This window comes from Callithrix jacchus, chromosome 8 (assembly GCF_049354715.1).
Source record: "Callithrix jacchus isolate 240 chromosome 8, calJac240_pri, whole genome shotgun sequence".
NCBI lineage: Eukaryota > Metazoa > Chordata > Mammalia > Primates > Cebidae > Callithrix > Callithrix jacchus.
Window position 1 is genome coordinate 119,594,867 of NC_133509.1, and position 19,518 is coordinate 119,614,384.

Below are 19,518 nucleotides of genomic sequence, written 5' to 3' on the forward strand. Positions count from 1 at the left end.
AGAATTAAATATGTGATGTGAAAAATCACATTTTAAGCTGTAAAACTGTGTGTCATTGTATAAACCTGATGTGAAGCCACACTGTTTTCATCAAAGAAATTACCCTGTGGGAATGGAGAGCAGTGATAGTGTACCTGAGATTGATAGTGACAGGAGACAGACAAATTCCTAGGCAGACAGGGACTGGTCCTCAGTGAAACCTGACCTTCAAGACAAAGAATGGTAAAGCCTGAAAACCAACCTGCTAGATCTGGAGAGAGCTCATGATCAGAGTGAGAACTTTCCCAATCTTACCTTCTCTCTCTTGATTGGTTCCTTCTGGATGATGCCTTTTAACTAACTGAATGGTGCTTTTTCCAAAGCCCATCCATGGACCAATCAGCATGCCCTCCCCCATTCTGAGTCCATAAGAACACCAGCCTCAGCCACACAGAGGGCTACCCACTCTCAGGTCCCCTCTCTGCTGAAAGGTTTCCTTCTGTTGCTCAATAAAATTCTTCCCCACCCTATTCAAGCTCCAGTATCCGCATACCTTATTCCTCTGGGTTGCAGGACAAGAACCTGGAACTCACTAAGCTGTGGGTGGCAGGAACAAGTGAGCTATAACATGCCACAATTTGTTGAGATGTCAGTGGCAGGAACAAGAGAGAGCTGTAACATTTCCTGGGGCTTCACACCTTGGGTCTCCCCTAGCAAAAGCTGTAACATCCCTTCAGGCTTCGTGGTTTCTGGCATCTTCAAGTTTTTGGGCAACACCATGTCCCTTTTGTCTGGTTGCTGGTGCCCAACATGGGAGTCACTTGTGGCATACCCAGTCCAGCCACGGGCTTAACATGGAGCCATGGCAGGCATGGGATTCAGACCAGTAGTGTGAGTTAAGTGCAGCCTGCTGGGCTGAGTGAGGAGGGAGCCTGGCAGCCCCAAACAAAGCTCTGGCAAAGGTCACAGGAAAAAGCTGCTGAGCTCCATTTCCTTCCACTCACTGAACTACAAAAGCCACAACAAGATGGTGAGGAAATGGTGGAAGAGCATGTGGTAAAGTACATGAGTCAATATTATAGAGAGCATTGAACGCAAATTTCTGGATGATTATTAAATTGTGTTGAAGAAAATCTGAACATTATTGGCAAGATGGGCTTTATTAAATTACCTTTCAAGTGGCTGTGAACTGGTTTTGGAGAGAATCCACAGAAGCAGTAGGTGGAACACATACTGTAAAGGATACGGTCCCCGACAGTAGTGTCTTCCTGTAGAGGGTGAAGAAAAGGGAGATCAAAAGAAGAAAATAAGCATTTGTTTAAACTTGAGTATCTAATGAAAATAGAAAGCTAGGAGAATATTTGTTACAGATGCAATTATCCTCCCTAACCTCAAATTTTCCAAGAAGTTTAAACTTTTTTTTCCCTTTGTATTTTATTTGTTTCTGCTGATAAGAATCCCAGGGACTTCCCAACACAGAAGTTCTAAGACACACACACACACACACACACACACACACACACACACACATGCACGCACACACACACGGTAATAAAATTTTAACAATTGGAAACATTTTGTTGAAAAAAATTGTTAACAATATAATAAAATCCTTTAGATTTTCTCATCCTCTGTGTGGTCCTCTGTATTGAAAATACTTGATGTGTTCTAAGAGACCACCCAGAGTTTCAATTCTTACTTTCCTGACTGCTTCCATAATAAAGTTTAGATATTCTTCACTTTTTTCCTGCTTTATTTGAATCCGGATTCATTATGTATCTTAAACGTCTCATAAATTGGGACTCACTGAATAATACAGCAGAGGTGTAGACAGACAATAAACCCAGTTTTACTAGAGCTAACCTTTACATGCACTGAAGAATCCAAGGGGTAACATCTACAGAAAGGTTGAACCAGATTTATTGCATCTCTAACATAAAAACTCTCAAGCTCAAGCATTTAAAAGTAATTATAACCAATAATGGTAAGATCAACGGAGCCACAAATGATAAGGACACAGTAGCATTTCTACTGTGTTTAGAATTAAAAATAACACATCTTCCTGTCTTCAAACACAAAATAAATGTATTATACAGTGATCAATCATGAGAGGAAAAATCTCCATAGCATTTTTCTAAACTGACCTATTTACTGTTCAAAACCTAGTGAGTTGCTTGGCAATAAAAATATCACTAAGGTACAAGATTTCATTAATACAAAACTTCTAGTAAATCAAATTGTGGTGTTTTTAGAAGTGTTTTAAGACTCCAGTATTATGAATGTGAATTTGTCTCAATTTATATAAATCAGCATGTGAAACTTTTGTCGTGGCTAAGGATTATGATTGCGTCCTCAGTTATAAATTTTTTTCCTTTTATATTTAAAATCATTTCTATGACTAATTGAAGCAGAGTTTAGTAATATATACTTGTCAGGATTATCTTAAATCTAGAGATTAATAATAGAAACAATCAACAATTTTCTTCTCTTTTCCATTTATTTTCTAAATATCTGACTTTTTAAGCCAAAATTATATCTTTTTATTGGAAGACCAATCCTTTAAAGCTGAGTCTCAGACTCTTAGCTTGTTTGTGTATTTCCATTTACATCTATGTGATGACAAGTACATGATGTCAATGTTAATAAAGTGACTTGAGAGCCCTGAAAATGTGTCTCTTCTATATTTAAGTGTTATTTCAAGTTCTTTTCAGCACAGAGTTAAGCATTTCATAAGTGCCAAGTGTTGCTCTTGAACACCCTGGTTTAAAAATACAAATTATAATTTAGAAAATTGCATATTTTTATCAACTGAAATACTTCATTTTTAATTAAGAGAGAGATGAATCACTCTGGATTCTTAACCAATGTGAGTTAAATTTTAAGAGAAAATGCAGTAGAAATATGAAAACTTTTAAAGGAGATTTGACATTTTTCAAAGGAAGATCAAGTCTGTTTGATTAGTGTTACAAGGTGGGTGGTGATAGACATTGTACACAATACTTTACCAATCAGAAAGGACAGGAACCTGTGTTCACAGCACTAGTGCTAAAATTGACAGGGCAATAGTCAGATTCGAAATTAGATATTAAAGAGTATTTCTCCCTTTACTGTTCTCCTCAGGTAGCTATTCCACCAGGGTTATATCTCCTCCATGGTTCCAGCTTCCATTTAAAAGGCCAGAGGTGGTCTCCATGTCCAGGTTCCAGAAATGCTTTCTCATCTCCCCAGCCCAGGAATGGTGTCCTGCTGTTGCCACACTATCTTCTGTAGATACTTCAGCAATTCTATCACATGGCTAACCGATTCTCTCTATTCTAGTCCTGATATCCAAGTATTTTCCATTTTCTTGCTAGATCCTGACTAATAAGTAGTTTTTAGATGTCTAATTTTTGGTCATATCATTTATGTATTGTCTAATATGATTTTTCTAATAGAGAATGAATTTCTAGCATATATTTAATGTAGAAAATACTAAAGTTGATATGGAAATCCTAGTATTTGATAATATGTTTAGGTAGTCCTTTTTTTTTTCTGATGGAGTTTTGCTCTTATTGCCCAGGCTGGAGTGCAATAGCACAATCCCAGCTCACTGAATCCTCTTTCTCCTGGGTTCAAGTGATTGTCCAGCATCAGCCTCCTGAGTAGCTGGACTACAGGTGCCCACCACCACGTCTGACTAATTTTTTCTTTTTGTATTTTCAGTAGAGATGATGTTTCACTACGTTGGCCAGGCTGGTCACGAACTCCTGACTTCAGAGGATGCGACTGCCTTGGCCTCCCGAAGTGCTGGGATTACAGGCATGAGTTACTTCACCCAGCCCCAATATTCTATATTTGTATGCATTGTTTACTGGAGATACTAGAGAGTACAGCATATTTTGGCCTATGTTAGGAAGCATAGCATATTTTAGGAAAGTCTTGCATGAACAGAAAATTAAAATGGATTAAGCCCTTCACTTTTCACTTGTCAGTATGGTGGCTGAGGCGAACTCTTAAGGAGTTCACATATTCAGTCAGAAAGTGAAGAGCTTTGAATGCTGTAGGGTTGACTAAGTCCTCTCTCTAGAAATATCTCAAAAGAACTTCTTATGCAAAATGGGTGCCCCAAACTGAATATCATAGCCCTAGAGATAATTTAACCTTACTGAATACTTGCATGGTTACTTTGCCTGTTTGTCTAATAAAAATTGCCATGTGAAGCAAAATTTGGTCAGGTTCTTCTGTAGTGAGGTTGTGAGAAAAAGCTAACAGAAACCAGCCATTGGCAAGTACTGTAATCTATAGAGAAGAAAAGAAGATAATGAGAGAGAAAAGAGAGAAAGGAAGGAAGGAAGGGAGGGAGGGAGGAAGGAAGGAAGGAAGGAAGGAAGGAAGGAAGGAAGGAAGGAAAGCAAGAAGGAAGGGAGGGAGGCAGAAGGCAAGAAATGAAAAGAGAAAACAGAACAAAAAAAAAGCCAAGTAGTATCTATATTGACAAATACCCAAACCAGTTCAAGTCACATATAAAGTATTTTAACTAAGGTACAGAATTCTGAGATTCTAACCAGCTGGCTTTGGTTAACAATTCAATAAAAGACTGATACTTAGTATGTATTGCCCACCTCACTTTATATCAGCAGTAGACCATTTCTATGTAGAATGTGGTTTAAATATTCAGAGCAACCCAATGCTTAAAAATACTAACTGGAGACAATTAATGAAGCACATTAGGAATATATGCAAAAATATTACTGCTTGTTACATTGGTGTGCATTGTGTACGTTTATGTTTATCATAACATAATTCATGATCAACTATTATTTATCAGGACCAATACAATTTCTTGCCAAACAATTAAAAGGATCTCAGGGAGGCTAAGTATGAATAAAATTAGTGTAATAAAGACAAAAATACTGAACTCTAATATTCAGTTCCATAATGTGTATCTGCCAATATGTGTTTGAAATAAAGTTCATCATCATAAGAGTTCTACTACTGATTTCCATAAAATAAGGAAATCAGAATGATTGAAAATGAAATATGTAGAAATAAAGTATCAAAATACTGTATCCTCTTTAAAAACACAGATTGTTTCTCAAGTTGTTATCTACTTTAGCACTCTATTCCTTAAACCTTCTTTTTCATCATGGCCCATCACTGACTATGAAATATAACATATTTGCCAAAAATAAGCCATCAACCCTGTGATGGAAGAACTGCTCATGTTCAGTACAAAATCTCCACTGCTTAATACGTCACCTGGCATAGAGTAGGTGCTCAATAAATGATAATTGTTTTAAACATTTCTGCTTTGCTAGTGCATGTGAGAGAATTATTTTACTACATTTTATATGACTACAAATTATTTGTATTTATAAAGAGTAATTTTTTTTAATGAAAGAAAGAAAGAGAAAGGGGGAGAGAGAACAGGAGTCTTGCTCTATTGCCTAGGCTGGAATGCAATCTAAAAATAGGTATCAAAAACCTCTTTTATGCTGATAATTTTGCTTAACAGCAGAGACAGGAAGGAATAAGGGAAGAAAATAACAAACAGCCAACCAACATTTCATTTAAGTCTGTGAAATGCTATGCAAATGCTGAAGAGTGATTTACTTCCAATTATGTGGTCACTTTCAAAATAGGTATAATGTGATACTGAGAAAAATGTATGTTCTGTGGACCTGGGGTAAATATTCTATAAATATTCACTGAGTTTACTTGTTCCAGGTCTGAGTTCTAATCATAGATGTCCCTGTTAATTTTCTATCTCATTGATACGTCGAATATTAACAATGTGGCATCAAAGTCTCCTGCTATTATTCTGCAGAAGTCCAAGTCTCTTCATAAGTCATTAAGAACTTGTCTTATGTATCTGGGTGTTCCTATATTGGGTGCATATATATTTATGATCATTGACTCCTGTTGTTGCATTGATCCTTTTACCATTATGTAATGTCCTTGTTTCTTTTAGTCTTTGTTACTATTAAAGTCTATTTTGTTACAGATGAAAGTTACAACTCCTCTTTTTTATTTTTTTGCTTTCCATTTGATTGGTGAGTCTCCCTCCAATACTTTAGTTTGAGTCTTTGAGTCTTTGTGTGTCCTTGCTTATGAGATGGATCTGGATATAGCGTACTGATGGGTTTTGACTTTTTATTCAATTTGCCTGTCTGTGTCTTTGATTAGGGCATTTAATCCATTTAAATTTAGGATTAATATTGATATTTGTGAGTATAACATTGTCATTTAATGCTATCTGGCTATTTTGCCCATTAGTTGATATAGATTCTTCATTATGGAGATACTCTTTACCTTTTGGTAAGTTTTTGGGATGACTGATACTGGTTGTTCCTTTCTGTGTGGAATGCTTCTTTCAGAAGCTCTTGTAAAGCAGGCCTGGTGGTGATGAAATCTCTGAGTGCTTGCTTGTTCACAAAAAAATTTATTTTTTCTTCATTTATGTAGCTTAATTTGGCTGGATATGAGATTCTGGGTTCAAAATTATTTTCTTTGAGGATATTGAATATTGACTCCCACTCTCTTCTAGTTTGTAGGGTTTCAGCTGAGAGATCTGCTGTGAGTCTGATAGGCTTCCCTTTATGGGTAACCTGACCTTTCTCTCTAGTTGCCCTTAGAATTTTCTCCTTTATTTCAACCCTGGTGAATCCAATGATTATGTGTCTTGGGGTTGCTCTACTTGAGGAATATCTTTGTGGTGTTCTCTGTATTACCTGAAGTTGAGTATTGTCCTGCTTTACTAGGTTAGGAAAGTTTTCCTGAATAATATCCTAAAGAATATTTTCCAGCTTGGATTCATTCTCTTCATGACATTCAGGTACACCTATCAAACATTTATTAGGTCTTTTCACATAGTCCCATATTTCTTGGAGACTTTGCTCATTCCTTTTTACTCTTTCTTCTCTAATCTTGTCTTCTCGTTTCATTTCATTAAGTTGGTCTTCAACTTCTGATATCCTTTCTTCTGCTCAGTCAATTCAACTGTTAAAATCTGTGCATACTTCACAGTGTTCTCGTATTGTATTCTTCAGTTCCATTAATTCACTTATATTCCTCTCTAAATTGTCTATTCTTGTTAGGATTTCTTCAAACCTTTTTTCAAGGTTCTTAGTTTCTTTATATTGGGCTAGAAGATGTTCTTTTAACTCACAGCATTTTCTTATTATCCACCTTCTGAAGCCTAATTCTGTTAATGGAACGCACTCATTCTCCATCAGGCCTTGTTCCTCTGCTGATGAGGAACTGTGATCCCCCGTAGAGGGAGAGGCATTCTGATTTTGGGTATTCTCAGCCTTTTTACTCTGGTTTCTTCCCATCATTGTAAATTTGTTGACCTGTCGTTTTTGTAATTACTGACTTTCAAATTAGGTCTCTGAGTGGATGTCAAACCTGTTGATTCCCAGTGCCAGAATCTGAGCAACCCACTGCACTGGCTGAAACAGCAGCATTAAGATTCGTGGTCCTTTTCTGCCCAGGAATCTCCAGTCTGGCTTCCCTCTTGAGTCCCTTTTTCAATCAGCTGAATGGGTGACTCTGCCTTCCCAGAGCTCCAAACGTCGACCAGGAGGGGACCCAGTCCCATTTACTCTGCACCAAGAACCACCGTGTGGGCCACAAGAGTAGCGCTGGCGACCGACCCGTGGGGCTCCTCTGCTGTGCATCTTCTGGTCCATGAGCAACAAAAATTCATCTGAAAGTGTGGTGTCCTCTCATTCTCAGCTTTCACTGGGAGCTACAATCCTGAGCTGCTAGTAATCGGCCATCTTGGATCTCTCTCCCTAAAGCATAATATATTAAATGAATTTGTACAGTATATTCTGGACATTTTATCACTACTAATAATGTTGATATTAGGTATAAAGCATTCCCAATTCTGAAAAACTAACAAAGGGACTTTGAAATTCAATCTATTAAGGGCATAAAATTCTCCAATTTAACTGGTATTTTCCATCTTTACTGCAGAGTAGAGTAAAGTTAGTTAAATATTGTTAAATCGTCACACTACTCACAGCAACCTACAGATTCAGTACTATTCCTATCAAACTACCAACATCATTTTTCACAGAATTAGAAAAAAATACTCCAAAATTCATATGGAATCAAAAGAGTCTAAATAGCCAAATCTATCCTAATCAAAAAACAAAAACAAAAAACAAAGCTGAAGGTATCATGTTACCTGACTTCAAACTCTACTATTAGGCTATAGTAACCAAAACAGCGTGGAACCGGTACGAAAACAGACAGATAGACAAATGGAACAGAATAGAGAACCCAGAAATAAAGCTACACACCTGCAACCATCTGTTGTTTGAGAAAGTTGATAAAAATACACAAAGGGAAAAGGACTTCCTATTCAGTAAATGGTACTGAGATACCTGGCTAGCCACATGAGAAGAATGAAACTGAACCTGTACTTGTTGCCATATGCAAAAATTAACTCAAGATGGACTAGAGATTTAAATATAAGACCTCAAACTACAAGAATCCTAGAAGAAAACCTAGAAAACACCATTGTGGACATTAGCCTCAGCAGATAATTTATGGCTGAGTCCTCAATAGTGATTACAACAAAAACAAAAGTTGACAAGTGGAACTGAATTAAGCCAAAGAGCGTCTGCATAACAAAAGAAACTGTAAACAGAGTAAACAGACAACCTACAGAATGGGAAAAAAATATTTGCAAGCTATGGTCTAATATGCAGAATCTATAAGGAACTTAAATAATTGAACAAGTAAGAAACACATAAGCCCATTACAAAGTGGGCAAAAAAATAAATAAATAAACAGACACTTCACAAAAGAAGACGTACATGCAGCTAACAAACATAGAAAAAAATGGACAACATCACTAATCATCAGAGAAATATGAATCAAAACTACAATGAAATACCATTTCATGCCAGTCAGATGGCTGTTGCTAAAAAGTCAATATGTAGCATTCTGGTCAGGTTGTGAAGAAAACGGAAACTTTATACACTTTCATGAGAATGTAAATTAGTTTAGCCACTGTGGAAAGCAATTTGGAGATTTCTCAAATAACTTAGAATTACTATTGAACCCAGCAATTCCATTAGTGGATGTATATCCAAAGGAAAACACATCATTTTACTAAAAAGAAACATGCACTCGTATGTTTATTACAGCCCTATTTGCAATAGCAGAGCAATGAAATCAACCTAGTTGCCCGTCAGTGGTGGATTTTATAAAGAAAATATGATAAATATACACCATGATATAGTACATAGCCATAAAAAAGAACAAAAGTTTTACTTCTCAGCAATATAGATGCAGCTGGAGGCCATTGTCCTAAGCAAACTTACACAGGAACAAAAAATCAAAACTGCATGTTCTCACTTCTAAGTGGGAGCTAAACACTGAATACTCATGGGCATAAAAATGGCAACAATAGATACTGGAAACTACTAGAAGGAGGAGGGAAAAGGTGGACAAAGGTTGAAAAACTACTGAGTACTATGCTCAACACCTGGGTTACAAGATTAATTATACCCCAAATCTTAGCATCACACGATATACTCGTGTAATGAACCTGCTTATGTACCCTCTGAATCTAAAATAAAAGTTGAAGTTACATTAGAAAATGTTGTGTGAAAATCGGAAGAGACGAATGCTCAATTTGGGGAACAATTAGGATGAAATTCAGAAAACATTTCATTTGCAATTGGGCAGAGTGTACTAGGTGCTGGGTACACATTATTAGAACAAAAATAGAACACCCTACAAGATCCCCTACTTTTATATAACTTACATTTCAGTGGTGAGGATAAATTACAGTGAATAGGAGAATAGTAGATAGTGTCCTCGGCTCTTACTAGTATATGGAAGAAATCCTCTGAAAGCCTGTGCCCTTACCAAAAATGAAATCTCAGATTTTTAAAAGCCTTATTGCTAGACTCATAATACATAAATCTCAGTCTTCCCGGCTGCCCCTCACCTGCAATAGCTACGAGTGATGAACAAATAGAAAAGATGAAGATTTCAATCCTGGAAGTTAAGCCTTGGATCAGTCTCAAAGTCTGTGAGATGAACCTGAGATTGCTGCATTTATCTGGGGACCCTCTAATGATAATCAGGTGATCCCGATTCAGTAACATTACCACCTTCCCCCACAAAAAAGCAAAACATAACTTGAAGAAAATCTCCATAATCTAGGGCCTGAGGAGTATCAAAGATTAAAATCTAACAAATATGAGCTCATAAATGAAGATCACCAAACCCTCAGGGATTTCGCTGCCATAACAGGAGCAAGAATACAAAGTCAATTTGAGATTCGGGGATTTCAAATATTGAAATGATCAAACTACAACATAATTATACATGAATTATTTATTGAAGTGAAGATATAACTGTACAAGTGACCAAGCAATTATGCAAAAGAACCGAACAACATTTTGAAATGAAAATGATAAATGTAAAGACAAAAACCTTTAAAAAATGCATTAAAATCAGATTCAGCTGAAGAGAAAATTTCTGGATAGGAAACTCTTCAAAATGCAGGAGAGGGATAAGAATACAGAACATAAAAATATGAGAAAGATGGGCTGGGAGCAGTGGTTTACTCCTGTACTCCTAGCACTTTGGGAGACGGGTGAGAGGATTTCTTGTAGCTAAGAGTTTGATACCAGCCTGGACAACTCAGAGAGAACTTGTCTCTACAAAAAAATTTTAAAATTACCCAGATGTAGAGGTGTTGACCTGTGGTCTCAGCTACTTGTGAGGCTCAGGATGGGAGGATCACTTGAGCTGAGAGGTCAAAGCTGCAGTGAGCCATGATCACACCACTGTAGTCCAGCCTGGGGAACAGAGAAAGACCCCACCCCCTACCCTCCCACCCCTCTCTCTCTCTCTCTTTTTCTCTCTCTCTCTCCCTCTCCATGATCATGCCACTGTACTCCAGCCTGGGGAACAGAGAAAGATCCCCCACCCTCCTACCTCTCTCTCTCTACGTGTGTGTGTGTGTGTGTGTGTGTGTGTGTGTGTGTGTTTGAAAAAAAGACTTTAAAGAGTTAAGGAGTATTAGAGAGAGTAGAACTAAAAGTTGTAAAACACACTTTAAGTATACAGTTGCTTTATCAGGTTGGTGTTAGGTTCATGACTATGCCAACTGTCAGGTTCACAGTTAGGTTCCAGCCCATGCTGAGGTTTGAGGGGAGTGGGCGGATGGGCCAATAGCTAAAAGAACACCTGGGGGGCCATAGGTAGGTGAAATGTAGCTTTATTCAGCAGCTCTCTCATCAACACTGTCTGCTCTGTCTGGGCTGCTTGCTCCGGCTGATCCCTAACACATAGCTGTGGGGTCAGCTATCCTTGAGCTTACCTCTTTCTCACTCTGGGCACGAGCGAGCAGAGCTGTGTCCTGGCTCCCTCTTGTCCACTGGCAAGATGGGTAGCTTTGGCTCTCTCTTCTCTCTCTCTTTCTGGGCACAAGCATCTGCACAAGAGCACCTGTACAACATCAGCAGGGCAGTTATACCTTTCCAAACAATAGTGGCATTGAGCCAAGTATGAGCTTACCCGAACAGGTTATATGACAAGTGGAGGCGTGCCCCTGTGCACCTATCCCACTGAGTTGTGTAGGCCTGGATGTCTGCCTTGGCCTCATTCTCAACCAAAGCACATCCATGTACCTTTCAGGTGGAAGTAGCAATTATACCAAAGAAAATAAAATAGGCTGTAATCTAGTATTATGGTTACTTAACTTTATAGAAGAATAACAGACAGAAGATGCAGTAAGTAGAAAAATTTCAGCTAATCAAAAGACACCAAAGCTATCCAAGTCCTAAGGTATATGGGAGCTACATAGTAGCTGCAGCCTCTATTTCCCATCAACCTTGAATGTTATTCTAGCTACCCAGTCCCCGGCCTGCATGCCAATTGGGGGACTCCCACAATCCTTGTGTAGGATCCACATTCATCACTGTTTTAACTCTTTGCAAAGTAGCAGTGCTGTCGGACCAGAAGTAAATTTTCAAAAGGGCTCCATTAGCCTGATGTTAACCACTCACACATGTATATTTAATTGGAATTTTAAGAAGAGAAAATAAAAATAATAGAAGTAACTTTTAAAGATAAAAATGCAGAAAACGCTTTATAGCTAATGGAAGGATTCACGCAGACTTTATAGACAGTGCCTCTATTATGAAAAAGAAAAACAAATGGGGCCAGGCATGGTGGCTAATGCCTGTAATCCCAGCATTTTGGGAGGCTGAGCTAGGCAGGTCACAAGGTCAGGAGTTCGAGACCATCCTGGCTAACACAGTGAGACCCCATGTCTACTAAAAATAGAAAAAAAATCAGCCAGGTGTGGTGGCATTTGCCTGTAGTCCCAGCTACTTGTGAAGCGGAGACAGGAGAATTGCTTGAACTCAGGCGGAGGTTGCAGGGAGGCTGAGATCCTGCTGCTGCAATCCAGCCTGAACGACAGAGCAAGACTCCGTCTCAAAAAAAAAAAAAAAAAAAAGGAATTAATACCTAGGCAGATAATGAAACTGGGAAACACCAGAGAATAAACAAAGTCTACAAATACAGCTAGAGGAAGGAAAAATTCTCTTGAAAAAAATGTCAGAAAACCAAACAGTTAAGTAAATCTATCTTTGAACTATTTTTCTGTTGAATTAATCCACCTGTTTGTCTACATTGCCTTAATCAATCTACCTTCCTAATAAGTCTTGAACTTATAATAAGTATATACATCCTTCAACTTTGTTCTTTTTAAAGATGACTTTGGACATTCTGTATTAGTTTTGAAATAGGTTGCTACTGTTTACAAAAAAAATATTAAAATAGAACACAAAAATCAACGGACACTTTTGAACTCTATTCGATTAGTATATTTAAAAGATTACCCTGGAGTCTATGTAGGAAATGAAATTAAGGAAAGCAAGAAAAAAGTGGGAAGCCCCATTTGGAGATGATCACAGTGGCTGTGAAATGGTAAACAGTGAATGGCTTCAGAAAGGCTTTATGGGAAGGGTGAACAGAACCGGCCAATGCATTGGACATAGGGGCAATAAGGGAAAAAAATGAAACATAAACTGCTAGTTTTTTTTTTTCTGCACTCAGTATGCCACTGGCATTTAGTGAGTTGAATTTAATGGGTGTTAAAGAGTGGTTTAGAGAACTTACAAAGTTAATTCAAATGTGATGTCACAGACAGAAATGTAAATTTTGGAATCATCTTACATACAAATGAAACATGCATGAATTGGATGTGATTATATAACATCTTCATGGTACTATATTGTTAAATTATTGGGAAAAAATGCTACATGCTCTTTGGGGGAATGATAAGAGGCTAAATGAATAAATCTGCAAAGTAACCTCTGAGTTGGGTTTAAGCACAGTGCTCTGTAATTATAAGGTCCTTTTCTTCAATCATCTCATTTTTGTGAACCTATTTAATCAGTCTGGATGTATAATAAGCCAAGATGTCTTGTAAGCCTCGTGAATAAATTTACCAAGGGTAGAAATCGTGTGAAATGTGTCTAAAATCTGAGATGCTAATGGATGGAGTGGGTAGCAAATTCCTAAATTGAAAAGAATTATGTTGAGGATGTAAAGTTGGCCTCAGCTGAATTGAATCACCAGGGCCAAAGTTACACAATCTCATATACATATACTCATATACGTACTCAAAAAACAACATGTTAAAGAATGTTAACTTGAATGATTTCCCTAGAAGTAAGTTTTACAGCAAAAGACTGACAGATTATGCCTGTAATCCCAGCACTTTGGGAGGCCGAGGCGGGTGGATCATGAGGTCAAGAGATCGAGACCATCCTGGTCAGCATGGTGAAACCCCATCTCTACTAAAAATACAAAAAATTAGCTGGGCATGGTGGCATGTGCCTGTAATGCCAGCTACTCAGGAGGCTGAGGCAGGAGAATTGCCTGAACCCAGGAGGCGGAAGTTGTGGTGAGCTGAGATCGTGCCATTGCACTCCAGCCTGGGTGACAAGAGTGAAACTCTGTCTCAAAAAAAAAAAAAAGACTGACAGAAATTCAAAGTCATAAAATAAGATTATTTTCTAAAATCTTCAAAAGGAGAAAAAGACTTAAATCTTGTGACCCCATTTCCAAAAGGCTGAGTTTATATGAGTGTCACTAGATACAGGCAGGGAAAATTATATTATTCATTAGAGATAAATTATATAAGCATGTCTGCATACACTTTTCAAATTCCTACTTAAAGACATCATTTTGTAAACAGTCCAATTAATAAGCCTTTCTTCAATGCCTTCCTATTATCTGGGCTTCTAACCATTAGAAGTCTGATTATGAACATCTTTATGATCCTCTTAACTGTATATCACACAAATGCCATCAGTCATAGAAACAGCCTAGAAGCAAGAGCATTTCTGATAAATAATCCTCTAGGTGAAGTATTTTTCTGGTTCATTGGGCTAAGTTGTAAGGGAAAGAAAGAAGTTTAATAGGGCTATGTTCTCGTAGACATTTATAAAGGCCAAAAATAAATCCACAAATAATTATACTTTGGAGAGCTATAAAGAAACACTTTGATGCCTAATAAGGTCTATAGTTATAGAAGTGCCTCTGTAATATCATTTTCTGTTTGTAGAATTACTCAGTCACAAGACCTTTCCATAGAGAAGTTTCTGATAAAATACAAGTGGCTTGCCTCACCTGTGATATCTCTGAGAACAGTTTAACAACTTATGGAGATTTTCATGGAGCTGGGGAGATAGAAGAAATTATTTTGAATTTGGGCAATTCACTAAAAATTTAATTTACAGATATTTTATCCTTTAAATTCAGACTATTTAAAAAATAATGTTTATTTTGTTGCTATAGCACATACCAACTTATGTAGTATGCTCTGGTACTGGGAAGAACAGTGACAAAGATAGTGTCTGTCTTTGGGGAGGCTACCACTTATTTAGGGAATCTGCCATTTGGAAAGTTGAAAAATTCAAGATAACAAAGGCATTTCTCTAACTTTTGAGCATGTGGTTGACTCTGATGAAAGTCTATTCAATAACCAATCTCTCCTACTTCCTTTTTAAAAAAACTTAATATTATCTTGGTAACAATGTGCCCTGATGAAATACTCACCTTCTCAGATGACCTAGAAACTGAAAGTACCCAGTTGGCTCAGTTCTAGCCATTGGGGTACAAACAAAAGCATCTCCCATGAATATTCGAAAATGTCATTGTTTCAATGATGAACAGGAACAGATTCAGTTGGCAGCAGCTTTTTGCCATTTGCTCTTTATCTTCTTTCTGCCTAAAATGTGGATGCAACACCTGAAAATGGGAAAATCGTCACATGACTAGGAGAATAAAAGCCACACACCACAACGAGGCCTGATGAAACGATGGAAAAATCTATTATGCTAATACCATCAAGCGGCCACATCACGCCTCTGGTCTGCCTATTTTTGGACTTCCTGTTACGTGACAAAACGTGTGTCCATTGGGTTAAGCTTTAGACAGCTGCATTCAAGCCTATCTGAAAAATTTCTTCTTAAAATTAATACATGGATATTGGCTTTAGTCCTAATAAATTATTCTACCATTCACTGCCATTCTTCTCTGAGCACTCATCTCATTTACTATTTCACACAACAACCCTGTTGGGGTGAGGGATGTTATCCACTTTTCCAGATAAGAAATTTCAGACTCACAGAGCTCGTGTCTTTCTTGGGACCATATAGGTAGTTCATAGTAGGGATGATATTTGTATCTTCTTGTTTCATTATACCATCTTATCAAATTAATATGAGTAATATTAGTAGTTTTCTTAATATCTATTACCTAATTTTATTTGCTGTTAAAAATAACTTTTTTACTTGTGGGATGTCTTACAATTCTATCATGTATTTTAGCTACAATCTCTTACTTGAAGTTCAAAATTCTATAAAGGAAATAAGATATTGTTGTTATTTATATTTTACAGCTGTGGAAGTTGAGTTTAGAAGCTGGGTTTCCCAAGAAAGGGAAGGAGGGAGAACATGCTTAGGTTATTTAACTCTGAATTTAATGTTCTTATAGGTCTAGTTCCACATTAAACTTATTTTCTTTCTTTCCCTGGTAAAGCTACCTGATTGGGAATGAACAACAACAACAAAAAAATGTTTTGGAAGCTGGGTCAATGCTTTGAGTATCAAATAATGTGTTGCTTCTGTCTGTGACTTCTATGGAATGCTGAACAGGACATTAAAGATAAGTATTTCCAGAAGGCTTGGAGATCCTCCTATCCCAGAACCTCTACACTGATGAAATCTTGGGGCGCTCCTCTGTGTATATCCAACCACTAAATGCTGTGACACTACTAAACCATTTAGCAACTACTAAATGCTTTGATTAGAGTAATGCTTCCAGAATACTGAGGGCTGCCACAGTGCCAAGAAAACATACAAGTAAATGTTCCAGATGACACCTAAACAGGCTGTCTCAGTTACCGCTCACATATTTCAGGGTGAGCCTGAGATCTGCTGGTGGTCCGTCTCACTTTTTCCATTTTGCCAGCCGTGTTTGGTGGATTTGGAAAATGAAATATTTATGCACCATTTAAGGACTGCCAGTCTGATTACCACTAAACACCCTACGGAGGCACATTGTTGAATTAACAGGAAAGCTTTTATCCTGCCAACCTGCTGGGCGCCTTTCTCCAAGGCTGAGTCAACGCAGAGCAATGGTTCTATGATAGATTTGAAAGTGCGGAGGATGGGACTAATCTTTACCAGATTTATTGGGCAAAGGATGGCTTTTGGGTCTTCCAATTTTATGCATATATAATGCTGCATTACTCAAATTCAAGTATGATTGGTATATAGATTTTATTCAAAATCGTGAATTAAATAAATGTTATATATAGTATCCAAAAATTTTGGGTTGCTAAAAATGTACAGAGAGAGCTGAATTTCATGTAGTTTCTGAATAATTTGAAGGAGAGCACAAATTTAAATTAAGACATTCGGTTCATATGGAGTAAGGGCACACATTGGTTATGGCTTTCAGATTTACTTTCTACTTTTTCAGAAAATATATATTTTCTGTTGTTTCTTAGTGGGCACCAAAAGCATCTGGAGTCAGTTACATTTATTTATGTTCTATTCTAACTAAAATGGCTTAGCTGAAAGTATTTCAAAATTTATTTAAGGAAAAAGAAAATTGACTTTAGACTCACATGCCAGGCTTTAGCCCAAAGCAAAGTGCTGTGGCGGGTTTCTAAATAAAATGGAAACACTGACAGAATATTCTGGCAGTGATATAAGGATAACAGGTAAATACAACAGTTTGAGCTAATAATAGGTAACATTTTCCAGGTTTTGCTAATAGTTTCTTACAACAAACAAGCTTTATAAAATTTATCTGAGAAAAGTTTGCTTATAAGATAAAAAGCCAAAATTTAGCCAATTTTCCATTATAATAAAATGGTATTTAATTTTAGGTTGTTTGTATATTGCTAGTTTCTTTTTGCAAGTTTCCCAGTATTAAAATATGTACATTTAGACTTTATCCATCTATTAATAAAAGGCTATATAGCTCTTAATAAAATGAAAACATTTAATGATATATTATTACATATCCTTTTAATGTGACTCAGGTGTTTATGAGATCTTTTAAAAATTAGATCTAAAATAATAAAATATTCCTTATCTTATTGGTTTCCCATTTACTTCACCTTATAATATTCACTATTGTTCACATTTAATTTAAACTCTGGACATGCTGACTTTCAAGTTTATATTTATTTTGAAATATAATTATAATAATTTATATAATTAGAAATATCCTTATAATGTATTTATTGCTTTGATCTGGTTGGTTTGGTCTGGTTCTTATTAATATTACCTGATGAAAAAAAATATTAAAACCAGTCAGGAGTTTGAACGATTGGGTTTGAAAGAGGGAGACAATGTTTTGATCCTGGTTCTGACACACCTGAGCTTTCTTTGGGTACTGTTACAGTTTTTTAAATGGAAGCTAAAATAGTAGCTAAATCAAAGAATAAACTTGAAAATTAAAATAGAGAAATGGATTAGCACAACTCCTGGCTCATGGTAGGTGCTCTGTAAAACTTGGCTTTAATCATTAAGTTTGTGATCTTTTTGTTGAAATAGGATATAGCATCATTTTCTCTCATGAAACACTAGTTATCCAATCACTATGAATCATTGAGTTCATCGCCATCATTTGGCTGTGCTGCTGCAGTTGTTATGAATTTCCATCCATCTAGGTTCTGTCCCTAGACTCCTTTTTCTGTGAGTTGTCCGCTGTTTTCAGGCATAGGCACAGGCCTGAAGAGAGCAAGTAATTAAACAAAGACACTGTATTATCACGGTTTTATAAGGTGCTTTGCAGGTAATTGTGAAGTCCTCTCATCTTTGTTTGTTTGTAACAAACATAATGCTATTTGGGGCCAGGCGCGTATTGGGGTCAGGTGCCATGGCTTAAATTTGTGATCTGAGCACTTTGGGAGGCTGAGGTGGGCAGATCACTTGAGGTCAGGAGATCGAAACCAGCCTGGCCAACAAGGTGAAACCCCATCTTTATTAAAAATGCAAACAAAAAAATTAGCCAGGCATGGTGGCAGGAGCCTGTAATCCCAGCTACTTGGGAGGCTGAGGCTGGTAAATTGCTTGGACCGGGGAGGTGGAGATTGCAGGGAGCAGAGATTGTATCACTGCACTCTGGCCTGGGCAATAGAGCAAAAATAATAAAAGAAGGAAACAGAGAGAGAGAGAGAGAGAGAGAGAGAGAGAGAGGAAGGAAGGAAGGAAAGAAGGAAGGAAGGAAGGAGGGAGGGAGGGAGGGAGGGAGAGAAGGAAGGAAGGAGGGAAAAGAGAAGAGAAGAGAAAAGAAAGAAAAGACAAGACAAGAAAAGAAAAAGAGCCTAGTGGTTCTTAATGGTCCATTTACTCTTACAAATACATGGTGTGGAATTTCCTTGTGTCAAGTTCTGTGAAGCTCCCTTTTGGAATTTCTATTGAATGTTAGAGTCTTAAATCAGTTTGGAAGCATTAACATCTTTTGAATTTTGATACTCTCTTTCTCATAAGCATAATTTTTTTCTGTTTGTTAAATATATTTTGCATATACATATTCTAGTATCACTTTCAACAATACTTTTGCATATTTTTATGAGTCATTTTATACATGTTAGATTTATTCTATCCATTTATTTATTTTGCTAAAGGTAAATTTTTGGGGGAGTTTCAAAAATAATATTGTATGAAAATACAAATGAATAGTATTAGTGTAGATAAGAGTCAAGAATTGTTTAATTAAATGGATATGTAACAAGAATAATAATTCCCCTTGCGTGTTTAATATTCATATACTACTCCAAGAAAACTTTTTAAAATTTACTCTAAGGTACATGGATACATATTTTTTAAAAATTCAAACACTTCAAGGTATATAGTTTTTATTATTTTAGCACTCTGTTTTACTCTCAGTTTGGATGTCCCACTTTGGATAATACATTATACAGTTGCCTTGGTTATAGAGCATTATCACAGCAACAATTAGTAGTGCTTTCTGAGTTTTATATTTGGT

At 36.9% G+C, this 19,518-nt stretch overlaps 1 long non-coding RNA gene across 1 annotated transcript; it reads right to left on the reverse strand.

Moving 5' to 3' along the window:
* Nucleotides 1-1,149: 1,149 nt before the first annotated feature.
* LOC144577516 (uncharacterized) lies at nt 1,150-15,254 on the reverse strand. The gene is made up of 3 exons (XR_013521657.1): nt 15,067-15,254; nt 11,312-11,439; nt 1,150-1,247 (listed from the first exon to the last, which is right to left on the reverse strand). It is a non-coding gene; the product is annotated as an uncharacterized LOC144577516 (long non-coding RNA).
* Nucleotides 15,255-19,518: the final 4,264 nt, after the last annotated feature.